Raw genomic sequence first — 8,749 nt, forward strand, 5'->3', positions numbered from 1 at the left:
AAGAGAGAAAGAAAAGGGAACGGAAGGGAAGGAGAGGTGAAGAGAGGAGTGAGGAGAGGAGGAGAGATAATGTCCCCAAACCTGTATCTGCCAGTTATCTGGCTTTCCTGAGGTGTCCTTCAGTCCTTTCTGCATCACCAAAACAATCCTTGGACACAAAAACTTAATTGAGCTAGTACTCATATATCTTTTTTTCGTGACTCATAGGTATACTATTTGTAAGTATAATCGTACGTCACATCTCTGCTATTTGTTTTCTTTTTCCATTAGTGTGTAATTGAGTCTGTTTTATTTTCCTCTTCACCTAGGTTTATCTGCTGAGACCAACTCAAAATAAAGTGCTAAAAATACAGAGAGGGATCGATTCATTTAATTTTATCCATTGTCTCCAAGGCCCGAATCTTGATGTCTCTCCACTTTAGAAGTCATGAAGCCTCACTGTTATACTGGCTTTCTAATAAGAATTTAACCTATTTCTGATTTTTTAGAAGAAAATAAATAGCAGAATTATTTCTACCTTGAAAGTTTGAAATAATTTACCAGTATCATTCTGGCTTGGGCCAGATTTCCTGTTTTCTAATATATTTTTATTTTCTAATATATTCACTTATTCAAACCTTTTTAAAACCTTTAAACCAACTATTTCTATAAAATTTTAACATTACCCTAAGTATTTACGATGAGATTAACGATAATTAGTGGCTTTTTAATGCCAAGACTCATCTCTTTTTGGATTAGCTAATACAGCAAGCTTTTAAAAGGAACGTATTTATTTGGGATCTTTTTTTTTAATAGGAAGAAAATTCTAGAGTTTATTTTTAACTAACTGTTTAAATGCAAAAATAGACATTGCCCTTGGATTGTCCTTGTTTGTAGTGTAGATATCAAGAAAAGATGGCAGGCCAAGCTCTGATGTGTCTGCTGATCATGGCCTTGGCAGCATGGAACCTGGGATATAGAGTCTCCCTTGATGGGGCTGCTGAGCAGACCAACTTTGCTGTAAATATTTAGATAGAAGTGGGCTTTGGAGCAGCCACATCTGAAGACCCACAAATCTGAGTGTTACACAAGGTGCGTGTTCTTGTTTTTGGCTTTGATTAATGTATAAAAGAGAGAAATCCAATTGATTCCTGTCATGTTAATGTTAATTAATTGCTTGCGGTGTCTGTTCATCAAGTGTAAGTGTGGAAACCTGTTAGTTCACTTACCACAGGGGCTGAGTTTAGCAGATGGGAAAAATATTATTTTGGCATGTTTTTAATGGCAGCACAATTTATTTTTATCTCACTCCTTTTGGTGTGCATAAAAGGAGACTGCCACCTGTGCTTTGTGGATGAGTGTCAGTGCTTTGGACAGATTAATTTATGGTGCAGTAGAGAACCACAAAAGATTGCTGGGGCAGAACTCACCTTTTGGTCCAACATTGACACAAACTACAATTTTACTCTATTTTCCAAGGCCTGAAATACTGCATTTGAGTAATTTTATGTCAAGTAGAATATCAGCTGTATTTCCTCTTAATCATGGAAAGTAAAAATAAAGATACAGATTTTTATGTATATATATCATCTGTATTCTGTATAAAGCTGACTCACCTCAGTAATGACATTTGTAACTGCCTTTTCAAATGCTCGGAAGTACACGAGACATCTTGAATGATGTAATAGCACATACATGTTTTTAGCAATAAGACTCCATACAATATCATTTTTAAAAATTGAAAAGCGATTATAGCATTATATTATTATATATTAGCATTATAATTTATATACTACTTGCTGCTAGAAGTTGACACAGGATACCAATTATAAAAATGGCACTATGCTAGATTTCTTCCTGAGTTATTCCACACACATTACACTTTGCAGAGAGCAGGTTCGACTTAAATGTAAATTACCAGGGCTTTTTGTTTGCTCTTTCAAAGAGCTGTTTGTTGTATTACCCAGTGCTTTTCTGTTCCCTCATGGTTGAAAATAATTAAGATCATTTTCAGGGCCTGGTTTGCTCATTTTGCCTAGTTATTTGCTGCTATGGTCCGTTATATCTACAGGGGAGCACCATTATTTAATCTGAACATCTGGAATTCATCATGTGCAGTGAAAGACAAGATGTATCCTCAGTTTTATGCCAAGTTCATGATAAAACTGATGGATGAAACCGGTGTGTATAGGTGAGGAAGATTAATACTGTAGAAATGCATGTTGTGATTGGGAGATCACAAGGGAACTTTTGTTTTGTTTCATTTTTACCTTATTCTATTTTACTTTATTTATAGCATAGCAATCAAAATCTGATCAAGGGCAAATGCATCTTATTTTGGTCAGAATAAAAGTATTTCAAATGAAGGAAGAACCTATATTTTTCAACTCTCTCTTGTCAAAGACTTCTCTTTGCTGTGACTCCTTGATTCAGCTCAGCAGGGATACTTTCCTGAAGAGTCCCTGATACTCCTGGCATATCTGCCAGGCATAATGAGCACATCTCTCTCATGCCTACTTCTTTCCTGTTTCTGCAAGAAAATGAAGTTTCGTTGGTGCCCAAGGTTCATTTTAATCAGAAATGTGTATGAAATTCAAAGCATATACAAACTTCATTTTAACAATGCAAATCATCCCCATGTTTATATGCTTTCTCTGGTCCTTAACTTTTTTCATTTTTAATTTTAAGAACATCTGTCCCCACTGCAGCTTCACTCTCATCAGGAAATCCAATTACAAAAATAGAAAAATGTATAGCAGGTGAAGCAAAATACAGCAGCTCCACCTCTTAATACTGGGTACTCAAATGACTCCCAGATGAACAGCTGGATCCCTCTACAGCTAAAAAGCTAGCTCACCTGGTATAGAGAAAGGGCAGTTGATGGATCAAAGGAATAGTAGAGATAACAGAGCAAGTGATGTGGATATAAAATACATTAGGGAGCATAAAAATGCAGTTTGGTCAAGAGTTATTTCTAGTTATGTATTGACGAGGAGACATAGGGAAAAACAATGTCAAATTAAAAAAAAAATCCTTTTGGCAAGTTTAAACTTTGCCTCTATCCTTTTCCTCTTAATCTGCTACCCAGATATGCACTTAAAATAGGAATGCGGGCCTACTGGGGCATGAAATAGTTGAGAACTATTCAACAATGAGGAGAATGAGAGGAATCTTTTTAGAAGGACCTTTTGGAATTTAAGGCTATTGAACCTGAATAGCCACAAATAATTTAACATGACCCCTAAACCACAAGGAGAATTTTTATTATGAGGACTTGACTCTGTATTAAGGATGTCATCCTACTTAGAAATTGATAACTATAGAGGTTATTTTGTGAGATGTAAGATAAGAATGAGTTCTTCATGTTCACAAGAGATTAAGGTATATAAGAATGAGGCAAGGAATATGAAACCCACAGGATCTCCTTCTCCCACTTCTCAAAGACGTAGGCAGCCCATGGAAGCCATGTTTCTTCTTGCTTCCCCATTTCCCTCAGGGAGAAAATGAAAATTAAGAAAAGTGTCATAATAATTATAAAAATGTTATATGAAATATTGAGGCAGATGTCTTTTTTTTTCTGTATTTGATCTCAATGAACTTATTTCAATGAACTGAAAATGGTGTCCAATTCACTCCAAATGTAAGATTGTTTTAGTCGTCTCACTGATTTCCAAAGTTAGTCTAAATTTTTCCACAGGAGTGCCTCTATAATCAGTACATGATAAAAGCAATTTCTGGTTCAACTTTTCATTCATCCTGAGATGCGAACTGGATTTGAGTCTGATTTACAGGTACAGTAACTTCGATAGCTGCTCTTCTAAGGAGCTCCAGCCATGGTTTCTGCCTCATTTAATGGATGTGATTGCCAACATCTTGATCAAACTCCTTATTTTAAATTTTAATTTGGCACATTAAGTATAAAGTACTTATATCGCCAAATAAGTATTCCATTTGTTTTTCTGTGTAATGAATGCAACTGTTTGTCTTAATTTGTCAAATACAATTAGACACTGGGAAGTGAAAGATGAAAGCTCAGAATGTGATGGGTGAATCTGGAAAATCACAGACCATAAATCTAGGAAGAGAATTGAACAGCACATATCTAGGTCTCCAGGAATTTACAAGTATAAAGCAGAGCTTCAGAAATGTAAAACATTGTTTTGTTTTTTTATTCTTAATCTGAGTATGCTTCTTTACATACTGCCTCTCTGGTAACTTCATTAAGCCTGTGTAATTACAGTTTGCTTTCTACCCTAGGTTGCATCAGTATTCATTATTATCTATTTGGTGCATTGTAGTAGCATAAATATAACTAAATTACTAGGATTAAACCATAATGGGAGCTGTTGTGATGGTAATTAGAAGAGAAATGTAGTTTTTTTCATGAAAATTGCAGAAATGTAGCATGGGGTGTGTGCTTACAGGGTGCACTTAAAGTTGGTTGTGGGTTCAAGGTGGTAAAATGATAGATGATGAAGGTACATCATTAATCACAGTTCTAGAAAATGCTCTGTACCAACCCTCTCCTTTTCTCTCTTCAAGATAGTTCTGAGGTCGATGATAAAACAGAAATCAACAGAGGGCTTAGAATTAAGGTACAAACTTTCAGTCCTTTACTAATTGTCACTGAACAACTCAAATTTAATCGAAGCGATTTAAAAGAAAAACCAAAGAACTAGTAGAAAGCATAGTTCGCTCTCAACATTTCAGTGGGGGTACTGAGATCATTACATTTTAATTCAGTAGAGCAATCATTTGATTCTGTGTCTTTTGCCCAGATGAACTGAGTCTCTCACAGAACATCTTTAAAATGTGCTTCATCCTAGAGAAGAATAACTCTTATTGTCTTCACACACATCCCATGAACTTGGAAAGCAGAAATAGAAGTCCACTTTGAGCACCTTCAGTTTGTAGCTAAATTGTGGTGATTCCAGACTCAAACTGAGGTGTGCAAAAATGTTTAGCACAGGTCTCAAAATCAATAAACACCTGCTGATTAATACTTTTCACTAAAAGCAAGAATTAGAAAGATTCTAAATCAATGAACTATCTCATTAAAAACCCAATTAAAAGGATTCAAAGTCTACCCAAGCTATAAGAAATCCCTACTCTTTAAGCAACACAATTGAAGCAACTAGTTTCTATACAGGACCCCTCGTTTTAGTCTCATTCCACATTCTCTTGGGAATATGTTACACATGTACACATGCAGAATGCTCAGGGTTGTAGGCAACCTTCTCTAAAGTATGTCTTTTGTCCTTCACAGCTTTCTTGAATTTAATAAATCAACTTTTTTTACACTCGTGTCATGGAAGTTTCCAATTTGGAAAGCTATTCACAATCACGGTTATTTTGCCAATAATGAGCACAGATCCTGGCATACAGTAGGCAACCCTATAATAATTTTTTTGAAGGAATGAATAAATTACTAGGTAAGCTAATGAGTATAAAATCACATGTATGAATACTAAACTAAGAAATGGCAAAAGCAATTAGCTTCAAACTGCTGTAAAGACACAGAAAACTGGGTCCATGTCTTCTGCTTCCTTTGCCTTTCCAAAATACACAGTAAAAATATTTCTCGTGTAGCACAAAAACATAAAAGTTCAGAACAGTGAGTTGTTTATTGACTATATTATTCGTGATGATCATTTGTCTATCTTTTTTGTTATTTTTAAATTAATTTTTAAATTTTTCAATTAAAATTGACGTATGAGATTATATTCATTTCAGGTGTACAACATAGTGATTAGACATTAATATAACTTACAGATTTATCACCCAATAAATCTAGTACCCATCTGACATCAAACAGTTATTATAATATTATTGACTATATTCTTTATGTTATATATTTTACATTACCATGACTATGTTGTAACTACTAATTGGACTTCTTAATCCTTTCCCCTTTTCACCCACCTTCCTGACCCCCCTCCTACCTGGCAACCATCAAAATGTTCTCTGTATCTATGTGTTTGTTTCGGTTTTGTTTGTGTGTTTATTTTGTTCTTTAGATTCCACATGTAAGTGAAAACATATGGCATCTGTCTTTATCTGACTTATTCCTCCAGGTCCATTTATGTTGCTGCAGAAGGCAAGATTTTATTCTTTTTTCTAGCTGAGTAATTTTCTATTGTATGTATGTACCATCTCTCCCTTATCCATTCCTCCATTAATGAACACTCAAGTTGCCTCCATATCTCAGTTATTGTAAATAATGCTGCAATGAACATGTGGATTCACATATCCCTTTGAAATAGTGCTTTGGTTTTTTTTCAGATAAATACTCAGAAGTAGTATTACTGGGTCCTTCTTTCTTTCATATTATAGCTTGCCTTTAAAGTCTATTTTATCTGGTATAAGTATTGCTACCCCAGGTTTTTTTCTTAAATTTCTATTTTTATGAAATATCTTTTTTCCCAACCCTCTACTTTCAGTCTATGTGTGTCTTTCAATATGAAATGAGTCTCTTGTAGGAAGCATAGGTAAGGGTCTTGTTTTCTTATCAATTCAGCTACCTTATCTTCTGAAATGGAGCATTTAATCCATTTACATGGAAAATAATTATTAATAGATACATAGTTATTGTCATTTTATAATTCACGTTTTTAATTTATTTTGTCTTCATAAAGAAGTCCATCTACCATTTTTTGTATACTGGTTTGGAGTTGATGAACTCCTTCAGCTTTTCCTTATTTGGGAAACTCTTTATCTGTCTTTTAATTCTAAATGATAGCTTTGCTGGGTAGAGTAATCCAGTTGTAGGTCCTCACTTTTCACTTTGAATATTTTGTGCCAACTCCTTCCAGCTTGCAAAGTTTCTGTTGAGGAATCAACTGATAGTCTTGTGAGAGCTCCCTTGTAGGTAACAAACTCCTTTTATCTTGCTGCTTTTAAGATCCTCTCTTTGTCTTTAACTTTTGGCATTTTAATTATGATGTGTCTTGGTGTGAGTTTCTTTGGGTTCATCTTGTTTGGAACTCTATGCACTTTCTGGGCTAGTATGCCTATTTCCTTCACCAGGGTAGGGAAGTTTTCTATCATCATGTCTTCGAATAGGTTTTTAATTTCTTGCTCTCTCTCTTCTCTTGCTGGTACCCCTATGATGAGAATGTTAGTACACTTGATGATATCTTATAGACCCCTTAAACTAATCTCATTTTTTTTGGATTCTTTATCTTGCTACCTTATTCTGCTACCTTATCGTCTGAATAGCTAATGCGAACTTCTACTTCATCTAATCTACTGTTGATTCCTTCTAATGTATTCTTCATTTCTGATGAGTTCGTTTTTATGTTTTCTATCTCCATTTTTATGTTTTCTATCTCTTTCTTAAAGTTCTCATTAACTTTATCTATTCCTCCTCGAAGTTCATTGAGCGTCTTTATAATCAGTGTTTTGAACTCTGCATCTGGTAGGTTGCTTGTCTCTATTTTGGTTAGTTCTTTTTCTGGACCTTTGTTCTGTTCTTTCATTTGAGACATGTTTCTTTGTCTTCCCATTTTGGCTGCCTCCCTGAGTTTCTTTCTGTGTATTAGATAGAGCTGCTAGATCGCCCAGTCTTGGTAGAGTAGCCTTATGTAGTAGGTGTTCTGTGGGGCCCAGTGGCACAGTCTCCCTGACTAGCTGGGTGCTCCAGGCATGTCCCTTGTGTGGATTGTGTGTGCCCTCCTCTTGTAGTTGAACCTTGGTTGCTGTTTGAACATCAATGAGAGGGACCGCCCCTCGGGCTGATTGTTTGTGAAAACTGGCTATGACTATAGTGGAGGAGCTGTTGTGCAGGGGCTGACCCTACGGAGCATGATTCACTTTAGCAGAGCTCTGGTGCCTGCCCAGTCTGCTCTTTGGGTGTGTCATCCTCAGGTGAGGCACTGGGTGGTGCTCCGGCTTGGTCTGAAGCTGGCCACCAGGCAAGCCAGCCTCAGGGCCTCCTGGAAGAGCCCCACTTTAGGCCAAGTTAAGCTGTTACCTGTACGCTGCTTGATGCCACCTGGCATGAGCCACCAAGCAATCTGCAGATGGCTGCCACCTATGCTGGGTTTGAGGTGCCTTGAGAGGCCAAGCTTCCAACTGAGGCCAGCTGCCATTAGTGCTGGGCTTCGGGCATGCCAAAGCCAGATGCTGCTTGTTTGAATTTTGTGAACCTTTGAGAGATTTTAGAAAAATCCACAGCGTGAGCCAAGATTGGCCATTTGTATGGAAAAGCCACTGGAAGTAGCTTGGGTGGGCCTGAAAGTTGGTTGGGATAAGATCTCAGGGAATCGCAAGGTTTGAGTGACCAGTGTTAGCCAAGTTGATGGAGACTCGAATATGTGCCTGCCTGAGTCTGCAAACCAGGATCAGGGGAGGACTCAATAAAGAAATAATGGATTCTGACAGCACTTCTATCTGGGAGAGTGCTGCCCCTCAGCCCTCACCCTGAAGCCAGAGAATTCATTTCCTCCCCATATGTCCTTGACATCTTTCAAGCTGCTGCCCCAGTGCTGGAGCTCAGAGCAAGTGAGTGTTTCAGCAAGCAAGTCCATACACAGGTCCTTTAGAAGGAATATCTGGAACTCCAGCAGCCTTTTATTGCACTGAGCCACAATCTCTACTGGTTTTCACAGCCAGAAGTTGTGGGGACTTCTCTTCCTGGCACTGGAACCCTGGGCTGGGAAGCTTGGTGTGGGTTTGGGACACCTCGCTCCTCTGAGAAGACCTCTGCAGCCAAGATATCCCTTCTGATTTTTAACCGCCACACATGACTGTGGAACCAGGATGATCCTAG

Source organism: Pteropus alecto, unplaced genomic scaffold (assembly GCF_000325575.1).
Source record: "Pteropus alecto unplaced genomic scaffold, ASM32557v1 scaffold45, whole genome shotgun sequence".
NCBI classification, from domain to species: Eukaryota; Metazoa; Chordata; class Mammalia; order Chiroptera; family Pteropodidae; genus Pteropus; species Pteropus alecto.